General features: G+C 50.2%; 1 protein-coding gene across 1 annotated transcript in view; it reads right to left on the bottom strand.

Annotated features, from left to right (window-relative positions):
* The window catches only part of BCLAF3 (BCLAF1 and THRAP3 family member 3), a 108,724-nt gene extending 96,581 nt beyond the window's left edge, over positions 1 to 12,143 (bottom strand). The window contains exon 1 of the mRNA XM_033947885.1: positions 11,799 to 12,143. The gene's annotated coding sequence lies outside the window, so the exon portion shown is untranslated. The remainder of the gene's footprint in view (positions 1 to 11,798) is intronic.
* Between the last annotated feature and the right edge of the window lie 339 nt (positions 12,144 to 12,482).

Genomic DNA, 12,482 nt, shown 5'->3' with positions numbered 1-12,482 from the left:
TTAGGGTCAAAGGACAAAAACAATTGAGGAACCTTCCGATGAGACATAGTGCGTTGAAGATAAAAAGCCAGCGCCCTCTTACAGTCAAGCGTGTGAAGCGCCGCCTCCCCAGGATGAGAGTGGGGCTTCGGGAAGAACACCGGAAGAACAATGGACTGATTGAGGTGGAAATCAGACACAACTTTAGGTAAAAACTTTGGATGGGTGCGAAGAACCACCTTGTCATGATGGAACACAGTAAAAGGAGGGTCCGCAACCAAAGCCTGCAACTCACTAATCCGACGAGCGGACGTGAGCGCAAGTAAAAAGATCACCTTCCAAGTGAGAAACTTAAGATGAGATTTGTCAATAGGCTCAAAAGGAGGCTTCATCAGCTGAGCCAAGACCACATTAAGATCCCAAACTACCGGAGGAGGTTTCAGAGGAGGATGAACATTCACGAGACCCCTCATGAAACGAGTCACCAGAGGATGAAGAGAGAGAGACCGACCCTCGAGATGCCGATGGAAAGCAGCAATAGCACTGAGATGCACCCGAATGGAAGTCGTTTTCAGCCCAGACTTGGACAAATGCAACAAATATTCCAGAACCGAAGACACCGGAACCGAACTCGGATCCAGATGGTTCGAGGAACACCAGGATGAAAATCTGGTCCACTTCTGGGAATAACAAAGCCTAGTCGAGACCTTGCGCGAGGCTTCCAAAACTTCCCTCACAGACTGAGAAACAGGAACCGAAGTCAAGAGGAAAGGAACCAAGCCGTCAGATGTAAGGACTGAAGATTGGGATGCAACAGCGAACCCCCGACTCTGAGACAGCAGAGAGGGAAAAACTGGCAGAAGCAGAGGCTCCCTGACACTGAGTTGAAGGAGCAGGGAGAACCAGTGCTGCTGAGGCCAACGAAGCGCAATGAGAATCATAGTGGCTCTGGTCGATTTGAGATATACCAACGTTCTCAAGATCAGCGGAAAAGGAGGAAACGCATACAGGAATTTCCCTCCACAGTCTAGAAGAAAGACATCGGCTTCGAGACGGTCCGGGGAGTAAATCCGAGAACAATAGAGGGGCAGCTTGTGAGTCTCCGGGGAGGCAAACAAATCCACCTGAGGAGTCCCCCAGTGTTCGAAAACTTCGTGCAGAACTCGGGAGTTTAGCGACCACTCTTGTGGCTGGAGGAGACGACTGAGTTTGTCTGCCAGACAGTTCCTCTCTCCCTGAATGTAAACCGCACGTAGGAAGATGTTCTGGGAGACCGCCCATTCCCAAAGGCGCAATGCTTCCCGGCACAGGGACCAAGAGCCCGTTCCCCCTTGCTTGTTTACATAATACATTGCCACCTGGCTGTCCGTCTGCACGAGGACTACCTGATCATGCAGCAGGTGGCAGAACGCTCGAGCAGCCAGAAAAATGGCACGAAGCTCCAAAACATTGATGTGACAACGTCGGTCCTCTGCCGACCATAGACCTTGAGTCCGCAGACCGTCTAGATGAGCCCCCCACGCGTACTCCGAGGAGTCCGTGGTCAGGACCTTGCGATGCGGAGGAACGAGAAAGAGCAAATCCCCGGAAAGATTGGAAGAGTTGGTCCACCAACGGAGCGAGCGTCTCAAGGAAGGAGTCACTGTTATAGGGGAGGAGACTGGGTCCCGATCCTGACGCCACTGGGAGGCCAAGGTCCACTGAGGAAGCCTCAGGTGCAAACGGGCGAACGGAGTGACATGGACTGTCGACGCCATGTGGCCGAGCAGAACCATCAGGCCGTGCGCCGAAACTGAGGGCAGAAGCGAAACCTGGAGACTCAATCGAAGCAGGGCCTCCAACCGTGGCGGGGGGAGGAACGAACGGAGGTGAACCATGTCCAGCACGGCCCCGATAAACTGAAGGGATTGAGCCGGGCACAACTGAGACTTGGGGAAGCTCACTTCGAACCCCAGACGTTGAAGGAAGATGATAGTGTGTCGGGTCGCTGAAATAACCCCTTCCTTGGAGGACGCCTTGATCAGCCAATCGTCCAGGTAGGGAAAGACCTGCAGCCCCCGAGATCTCAGGGCTGCCGCGACCACCACCATACACTTCGTGAAGACTCGAGGGGACGAAGCCAGCCCAAAGGGGAGGACCCGATATTGGAGGTGCAACTCCCCCACCTGGAACCTGAGGAACTTGCGGAAGGCGGGATGCACCGGAACATGAGTATATGCTTCCTTCAGGTCCAGGGAGCACATCCAGTCCCCCGATTCTAACAGAGGGTACAGGACTGGAAGGGATAACATACGGAACTTCTCTCGGACAAGGAACTTGTTGAGCCTCCGGAGGTCCAGAATGGGGCGTAAGTCTTCTTCTTTTGGTCTTCTTCGGGACCAAAAACTAACAGGAGTAAAACCCTCGTCCCCTTTGGTTCAGGGGCACCGGCTCCACCGCCCGAAGGCTCAACAAGGACCTGGCTTCCGAAAGGAGAAGAGGAAGCTGGGCTCGACAGCAAAGAGAAGCCCCCGGCGGATGTTCCGGCGGCGTGGCTGAGAAGTTTAGCGAGTAACCCTTGGAGATGATCCGGAGCACCCAAGCGTCTGACGTGATCCTGGCCCAGGCCGGATGAAAAGCCTGCAAGCGGCCCCCGATGGGAAGGGGGTCCGTCGACAGTGCGGAGGGGGCCCGCCCCCATCCGCTCATCACGTCAAAAAGACGGAGCCGGTTTAGACGCCCCTTGCGCCTGAGATTTCGGTTGGGACGCTCTGCCCTGCTGAGGGGGACGCCGGGGCGGAGGCCTCGAGAAAGCCGGCGTCGACTTCTGTGGGTATTGCCGCGGTGGAGGTCTAAACGGCTTCTGCGGCGGTACCCGGGGTTTAGGACAGACCAAGGAGGCGATGGAGCGCTCATGTTCGGACAGGCGTTTGGTCGCCGCCTCCAAGGACTCATTGAACAATTCTGAGCCAACACATGGAAGATTTGTCAGACGTTCTTGCAAGTTCGGGTCCATATCCAGGGTACGGAGCCATGCGAGACGGCGCATCGCCACCGCAAAGGCGGAGACTCGAGAGGCCAACTCAAACGCGTCGTAAACTGCGTGAAAAAGGTACAGACGCAGCTGTGACAAATTGGCCATAAAGGTACCAAAATCCCCCTTATGGGAATCCGGCATGACCCCATAATAACGGGGCAACGCCTTCACCATCTGCCGTAAATAGGACGAAAATGTGAAAGCATAATTAAGGACCCTGGCAGCCATTATGGAATTGGAGTAGAGGCGACAACCAAACTTGTCCAGGGTCCGTCCCTCCCGTCCGGGGGGGACCGCAGCAGAGACCCGAGAAGGCTGGGACTTCTTCAACGCCGACTCCACCAGCAGCAAGCTGCACTTTTTCGAAGCCTTTGCAAGGGACTGTACGGTACTTTGACTCCATCTTCGAGGGAACCGCCGTAACCGTGAGAGGGGAGTCCAAGTTTCTCAGGAAGGTCTGATGGAGAACTTTGTTGAGAGGCAGACGAGGAGTCTCCCTTGGGGGAGAAGGCAAATCCTGCTCCTCCAAAAATTCCTTTGTATATTGAGAACCTGACACAAGATCAAGGTCCAAAGCCCTCCCCATATCAAGCACAAATCTCGAAAAGGAGGAGGGCTTCGAAGACGGAGAGGGAGTTCGAGAAGCCCGCGCCGCCAAAAAAGAAGGGGAAGCCTCACGGGAGTAACGAGGTTCCTTACCCGTGCCAGACCCCGAACCCCAAGAAGCCGCACCCAGCGACCTCGATGGGGTCGGGGACCGCCCATGCCCCGAGGAACCCCTGCGGGAAGTCCCCGGGGTATGAGGCACCGAGGCATGCCCCTTCCGTCTCGGCGAGGAGTCCCTCGATAACTCTACCTCGGAGGAACGGAAAAGCCTCGGATTATCGAGGCGGAGCTCCGAGACATGCAAGGTCTCAGCCCCGGTCGGCGAGGAGCGACCGCATCGTCGAGGAGAACCCCGAAGACGTTTGGGCTTTCTCGGTCGACGCTTCGCCCAAGGCCGACCCGAGGGCGAGGAGCCCCGGGAGGACCTCGACGAGGAAGAAGAGGAAGAGAGCCTCCGAACCTTTCGCACCTTGTCCCAAGGCCGCACGCTCCGCTCAGGCTGGTCAACCGAGGTCGAGGGCAAGGTCAGGGTCGAGGCCGAAGCCACCCCGGGGGCCGAAGTCGAGGGTACCGAGACCGAGGCTGCCGAAGCCGGGGCAGACGAGGCCGAAGCCGGCTGTAGGTGCGCGAGGGCACCGGACAGCTCCGAGGCAATGAGTGCACGGAGTAAGTCCTGAAAAACGGGGACCCCCATCATAGCTGGAAGATCCGGGGCCAGCGGGTGCTCCCTCGAGGGCGACCTCGGTCTCGAGTATTCCCGCGGGGCACCCGACTTCGACGCTCGGGGCGGGGCCGAGGACGACCCACCCGCCCCCGTCGATGAGCCCGAGGATGGCTTCTTCGAGGCTGGAACAGGAGAAGGAAGTGAGGACTTACACACCGTCAACTTCGGGGTCGAGGACGCAGGCTTCGACGAAGCGGGCTGTCGCGGCGAGGTCGAGGGAGTCGAGGCCGAGGTCAAGGCTGGGGCCGAAGCCGAGGCCGACGTCGAGGCCGTCCCCGCCGCGGGGTCCACAGCAAAGAGCTCCGCCATTCGAGCGCGACGGCAGCGGAGAGCTCTCGGCTGAAAAGTAGAGCACCGAGTGCAGGAGTCGGTCAGGTGCTCAGGACCCAGACAAAACAAGCACCACCGGTGGGGATCGGTGATCGAAAGCAACCGATCGCACCGGGTGCACTTTTTTAAAACCCGTCAAGGGACGGGACATGAACTCAAAAAACGGCCGGGAACGAACGACGTCCCACGGCCGCGGCTACCGGGAGCCCCCGGAGCCGAACGAAAAGACTTTTTTTTTTCGACGATAACTGAACACACGAACAAATAAAAAAACAAATCAAGCACAGCGACCGAGAAAAAACACTCAGCCGCGGTATCAGAAGGCAAAAAGTAGAGAGCACAAATTCCACAGGGCTTCTGGCTCCGTGGAAAAAACTGAACTGAGGACCACGAGGTGGGGATGCGCCCTCTAGTGGGCAAGAAGGCATGCACATGCGTGGTGCAGCATAGCAAACTTGAAACTTCAATCAAGTGTGCTTGAAAAGCTGTCTGCGCTGGGGCTCCGTAGATGACGTCACCCACATGTGAGAATATCATGCCTGCTTGTCCTGGGATAAAGGGATTTCCCTAATTTACCTGCATACATGGCACCTTTTAATGAGGGGAAAGATAGTTTAAGTTTGTGGGCGGATCTGGTAGTGTCAGGTCTCGAAGAATTCCAGGATAGTGGAATTAGGGGAGGAAGAATGCCATGTAGGATCTTGAATATTAGGCAGGTACATTTAAAGTGAATCCTAGAAATCACTGGAAGCCAGAAGCGGGGAAACATGATCAAATTTACTTTTTGAGAAGATCAACCTAGCCTCAGTGTTCTGGATCCGCTGAAGTCTTTGAAGACTTTTCTTGGTTAGACTTAGATAGATGGAATTACAATAGTCCAGTCTGGAAAGAATGATTGATTGAACAAGGACAGCAAAATGTTGTTGGCGGAAGCAGAATCTCACTTTCTTCAACATGTGAAGACTAAAAAAACATTTTTTTACCTGAGAGTTGAGATGATCATTAAAGGAAAGTGTAGAGTCAATAATGATGCCCAAAACTTTGCTTGAGAATCCGATCTGCAGTGTGGGACCAGAAGATAGTGGAATGAGCATGGGTAACTGATCTAATTTTGGGCCAAGCCAGAGTAGTTTTGTTTTGGTCTCATTCAGTTTCATTTGTACAGTGAGGGCCCAGGATTGGAGTTTCGTTATGCAAGCTGTTTGTTATATTTTCGGTGAGGTTAGTGAGGTTTAAATCTAACTCGAGAAGAACAAGGATGTCATCTGCATATGTAAATAGAGTTTCAAAGGGAGATAGATGGAAGAGTTTCAAAGAAGACATATAAATTTTCACAGGAGCCAGTAAGGAAGCCCCTCAGCGCTAAGAAGCAGCGCCAAATCACGCTGCTGCTCGTGCCGCTGAGATTAAAAAGTGGATCCACACAGCTGGTTAGCAAAGGGGCAGGAGTTCAGAAAGCTTGCTCCTGCACGCTGCACCTCCACCAGAGATCGGCAGAGGACCCGCTGTACCTCCACCAGGGATCGGCAGAAGTATGAAGATAGGGCAGGGAGGGGGGGGACAGACAGAGGGCAGAGCCTGGGAGGAAGAATGCAGAGTCTGACAGGGGAAGGAAGGAAGGGTAGGTGCTGGGTACAGAGCCTGATAGGGGAGGAAAGGAAGGAAGGAAAGGGGCTGGGTGCAGAGCTTGGCAGGGAGGGTGCTGGGTGCAGAGCCTGACAGGGGAGGAAAGGAAGGAAGAGTGCTGGGTGCAGAGCCTGACAGGGGAGGAAAGGAAGGAAGGGGGTTGTGTGCAGAGCATGGCAGGGAGGGTGCCTGACAGGAGAGGGATGGAGGGAAGGGTGCTGGGTGCAGAGCATGACAGGAGAGGAAGGAAGGGTGCTGGGTGCAGTGCCTGACAGGGGAAGGGAGGAAGGGTGCAGGGTGCAGAGCCTGACAGGGAAGGACACTTGAATATTAAGCCGCCCAACTTATATTTGAATCAACCAGGGTCTCGACTTATATTCCAGTATATACGGTATATACAAATTCTTCCCAGCTCCCAAGGGATAACGGGCATCCAAGTTAAGCATAAACAGACTGAAACAGTAGGCATGCACAGTAAGGACTGGGTGGGGGTCTAGAATGTCTCACCTATTTACTGGAAAAGATCTTACCAGGCTAAGTACATAATCCCTTTTTCCAGTGCAATAGGTGAGACATTTTAGACCACAGGTGTCAAACTTGCGGCGCATGATGCGATGCGGCATTTTCATTGCCACCTCTGGTGTTATCTTTTGGCCGGCTCCCTCCTCTTCACTGCCGCAGTGGGCACAAAGCAGCGGCGACTCCTATGTGCGTCCCACGCCTGAACCGGAAGCCTTCTCTCAGACGTTACTTGTTGACAAAAGCCACAGCTGTGGCCCTGTACGAAAACACTCAGACAGGGGACTGCTCCGAAAACAGAGCAAACTCCTTCAGGGCCAAACAAGTCACCCTGAGCTCCAATAGATTGATGGACCACTTCGCTTCTACCGGAGACCAGATGCCCTGTGCTAGGTAGTGAACTCCTCAACTATAGAGGCTGCATCCATTGCCAATATTTCCCAGTGTGGGGCAGGAAAGGGAACCCCTCTGGATAAAATGAAGGTAGAAAGCTCTTTCTAGCCTCAACTGTCCACTGTAAGTGTGCACTATACTCCTTTGAAACTGGAGACCAGCGACTGGGTCACCGCTACTGCGGTATTCCCACACCTATGCCCAGTTCCCTTACCATTATCACGTCACTCTCTAGTCCCAAGTGTTTTTGACAGCTGCTATTAATTGAGGAACAGTTACCAAAACGGTCTCCAACACATGGTACTAGTACAACTTTTTTTGGCCCCCATATAACGCTGGAATTCTGACAGGAGACCAAGTATGCGGAGGCACCAATCCCCTCCTCCCCCTGAACTGACAGTGTCTCCCACCACGACCTCTTACACTGGGGTCAGAACAGCAGGATTCCAATGGAAGACCAAGTATGCAATACAGTATTGCTGGCTGGCTTTATCTACTATCACTTCCAGTTTGTTCTGCCAGATGTAAAAGCAATGGAAGAGACGTGATCAATGCCGCCCACTCCCCTCCATGAGCTGATAGTGCCTCCAACCACAATCTGTACATGACCACAGACAAACGGCACTAATATGTGGGAATAGGGGGTTAGGTCTAATATTGCTCCATCTCCTCAGCTGGTTGGAGGAGGGCATGGTACAGTGGTTAGAGCTACAGCCTCAGCACTCTGAGGTTGTGGGTTCAAGCCCTGCACCGCTCCTTGTGACCCTGGGCAAGTCACCTAATCCTCCATTGCCCCAGGTAAAAATAAGTACCTGTATAAATATAAACTGCTTTGAGTGTGGTTGAATAACTACAAAGAGGCGGTATACAAGTCCCAATCCCTTTCCCAATCAGCACTGGTAAGTGGAAGTTGGGGAGTGGCAAAGGCAGTAAGCATTTCATTTATTTGTCTTTCTGGAGTTAAATATGTGTTCTATACCAATGTTTCTCAACTTGGTCCCGGAGTACGCCCTTGCCAGTCAGGTTTTCAGAATATCCACTAGATAAACTCAAGGGAAATCTAAAAACTTACTTTTTTCAAGATACATTTGACTGTTAAATAAATTTGGTTGCAGCCAGAGTTATTCTATAATCTTTATTCCCTAGCTTTCCCATCGTGGTTTACCTTTTATGTATTCTTTACTTTTAATTTGTAGTTCTCCCTATTTTCTTATTGTTTCTAGTTGGTCAAGTATTGTTATGTAAGTACTTGCTCGTTTTTTTCACACACATGGGATCAATAAATCCCAGGCACCATGCTGCCTGCTAACTGCATCTGGGCACTCAGGATGTCATGCCTTGACATTTTTTTTAGTTGTGGGGTTTGTTTTTTTTTAATTCCAGTATTTTGCTGCTAAACAAACAATCTTGCATGGTGGGGAGGTAGGAATTTAATTCTCTAAGCTTGAGCCTCATTACAGGGGGGATCTTTGGGTTAATCTTATGGTCTCAAGCTTGACATTCCTGTATTCTGCATCATGCATATACAGAGAGCTGAATCGTACAGTGGGGATCTGATGGCAGAATATGGGTGATGCATCAACCCCATTAGCTGCCCAAGCATGAGGAATATGAGAGAGGGTAAAAAGGTGGTGGGGCATATCTCATGTTGTCTCATGAGACACTGGATAAAGGCTCAGTAAGGTAAGCCAAGCCATGGTGCTATGTGAAGCAAGGAGACAACTGTTTCTTTGCATCAGTCAAGCGAGTATCGTCATACTCTGGTTGACCACTGTTGGAAGCAGTATGCTGGAACACATGGACCACTAGTCTGACTATTCTCATGTTCTTATCAAGGGAAGGGTGCTGCTAGCATGCAGTAGCACTTTAAGAGATTAATTTGTTAATTTTTTTCCCGAGGAATGACAGAAAAATTCCTTGTTAAATTGGGGTTGGTTTTTTTTAAAAGAGTTACTGTATAGAGAATAACAAGGGGGCAAATTTGTTCCCATCCCTGCAAGCTCTGTCTTCATCTGCACAAGCCTCAAACAATTTAAAATCATAAGTATTCAAAGCTTGTGCAGATGAGGACAGAACTTAAAGGGATAGGGCAGGGACAGAACGGGGAACTTTGAAGGGATTTTTCCATAATCCCCCCACCTCCACTCGAACTTCACTGTGGCATCACGAGAAAGCTGGAGCAACAAGATGTCTCAGCCACCAACACTTAAGTTTCAGACTGGCTCCAAGGATCATAGAAAATTTGTCAAAACCTGATAACTATAACATTCTCCTTATCTGGATGACATCAGTCTTGCTATGCTCTAATTCTATGTAAAATAGCTCAAAGCTTGTTATGACTTATTCTTTATTAAGCTTTTGTTATGCAACCCCTAAACATTGACAACATATTACTGAACTACAGTCCCGAGACTGCACAGTCCACAGACCCCTGAACAAGAAATGTATAGTTAGTATTAACGAGGATGGACAAATGAAAAGTGTTCTGAAGATGGCTGCAACTGTCAATACTTGGAAGGATGTTAACCTCCTGTCACTTTGCTTGTTGCTCCATTGATCCAGAAAAAAAAAAAGAAATAAATATACTGGTAACATTGTAGAATTGAGAAAAATATACATTTTTTAAAATAAAACACCTTGTAGACTGATTTAAGGAGGCTTGAGCTTTTGAGTCAATATGTCAAGCCTGTCTCTAGTAGTATTCAAATCCAAGCTAAAAGACTGCTTTGTCGAGGGTGCTTTCAAATCTTAATTTATTTATGCATTCATTCAATTTTCAATACCCTTCTCAGGGACCTCAGAACAGTTTACATGAAGCTCTGTCGAGCAGGGACTTCTCTTGAATACTTTAATGTACAGTGATTGTGTACATCTAGCAGTGCTATAAAAATGTTAAGTAGAATTTATTCAGGTACTCAAGCATTTTCCCTGTCTGTCCCGGCGGGCTATCACACTATCTAATGCATCTGGGCCAAGGGGGATTAAGTGACTTGCCCAGGGTCAGAAGGAGCAGTACGGGATTCAAACCCACAATCACAACCTCAGGGTGCCGAGGCTGTATCTTTAACCACCGGGCACTCCCACTCAACAAAAATGACCTTATGTCCATCCTATCGTTTTCTCTGCAATAAGTTCCCCAACCCCTATATGTCCTGTCTGTCCAAATTAAATTATAAACTCTTCATGTTCAATGTACAGTGCTGCGCGCACCTTTCAGCCCTACAGAAGTAATCATAGTAGAAAATGGTATTTTTATTAAATAATAATTTATATTCCGCATATCCTACAACTCTATGCGGATTACAAATTATTCAGATACTTAAGCATTTTTCCCTAACTGTCCCGGCGGGCTCTCACACTATCTAATATACCTGGGGTAAGGGAGGGATTAAGTGACTTGCCCAGGGTCACAAGGAGCAGGGTGGGATTCGAACCCACAACCTCAGGGTGCCGAGGCTGTAGCTCTAACCACTGCACCACAACATTACATTACATTAGAGATTTCTATTCCGCCATTACCTTGCAGTTCAAGGCGGATTACAAAAGAGTTATAAAAGGTGGGTTATAATATTGGATCATTGGTAAATTCAAGAGAAGTTGAAAAGGCGAGTTGCAAAAAGAGATATAAATGGTGGGATACAGTAAGATCATTGGTGATAAAATTTGAGTTTATTGACTAAAATCAAATATTAAGATACAAAACATATTTATTTATATCCTAAGTGGTTTACATGCAGGTACTTTATCATATTTCCCTATCTGTCCTGATGGGCTCAAACTCTATCTCAGGGGTAGGGAACTTCGGTCCTCGAGGGCCGTATTTCAGTCAGGTTTTCAGGATTTCCCCAATGAATATGTATTGAAAGCAGTGCATGCCAACAGATCTCATGCTTATTCATTGGGGAAATCCTGAAAACCTGACTGAAATACGGCTCTCGAGGACCGAAGTTCCCTACCCCTGAGATAGAGTTTGAGCCCATCGGGACAGATAGGGAAATATGATAAAGTACCTGCATGTAAACCACTTAGGATATAAATAAATATGTTTTGTATCTTAATATTTGATTTTAGTCAATAAACTCAAATTTTATCACCAATGATCTTACTTTATCCCACCATTTATATCTCTTTTTGCAACTCGCCTTTTGTAATTGTAATTGTAAATTGTAATTGTAATTTATTTCTTATATACCGCTACATCCGTTAAGTTCTAAGCGGTTTACAGAAAATATACATTAAAATTATAAGAAAGAAAGGTACTTAGAAATTCCCAACTTCTCTTGAATTTACCAATGATCCAATATTGTAACCCACCTTTTATAACTCTTTTGTAATCTGCTCTATCTAGTGTACCTGGGGCAATGAGGGGATTAAGTGACCTGCCCAGGGTCACAGGGAGCAGAGGCTGGAGCCCTAACCCCTGCGCCGCACCCTCCCAGGAAGCGTTCAGCTATATAGCAAAACGATGTTCGAGAAGCTTAAATAACACATTGTGCAACGCTGAAGGCCCAGGACTCAGCAGATGGCAGGAACCCCCGAGGCCTTCCCTAGAAGGCAAAGGGCCCAAAAGAGCCGAGAGAGAGAGAAAGGAGCCCAGCCACTCACCAATCCCGACTCGGCCCAAAGCAAGGGAGACGCCCGCACCCTCCTTCCTCCGCCTCGGGATGAGCGCACGCAGACGCACCTCGTCGTAACGCCGAGCGGGAGCGACGGGCGGCCCGCGGCCCACCTCCTTCCCGGGCTACCCGCCCACTTCACGAGTCCACTTCGTAACAAGCAAGCTGCCTCTTCCGGGGGAAGGTAGGGGGGGAGAAAACCGCCAGTCACGCAGTCCGACCCGGAAGCGGAAGCGCCGGCACGCTCTGCCCCCCCCCCCTTCCAGTGGGAAGGGGCAGGTCGAGGCGCAGTGCGGTGCGCGACTCCCCAGGCTTCTGTGACGTCAGACGCACGTGTTTCGGGACTGGGGGTAGGAACGAGGCTGAGAAGTCACGTGTTCTTTTTTGTTGTTAATTTCTGCAGCTCAGTGCCGTCGATTCTGCTGAGATGATGGAGGTGGGGAGGAGCTGTAGAGTGTAGAGCCAGGTTTTATTAGGTGGCTAGATTAGGGCAGTGGTTCCCAACCCTGTCCTGGAGGACCACCAGGCCAATCAGGGTTTCAGGCTAGCCCTAATGAATATGCATGGAGCAGATTTGCATGCCTATCACTTCCATTATATGCAAATCTCTCTCATGCATATTCATTAGGGCTAGCCTGAAACCCCGATTGCCTGGTGGTCCTCCAGGACAGGG

Source organism: Geotrypetes seraphini, chromosome 6 (assembly GCF_902459505.1).
Source record: "Geotrypetes seraphini chromosome 6, aGeoSer1.1, whole genome shotgun sequence".
Taxonomy (NCBI): Eukaryota; Metazoa; Chordata; class Amphibia; order Gymnophiona; family Dermophiidae; genus Geotrypetes; species Geotrypetes seraphini.
The sequence above is the reverse complement of the archived record's forward strand: the minus strand, read 5'-3'. Positions and strand labels throughout refer to the sequence as shown.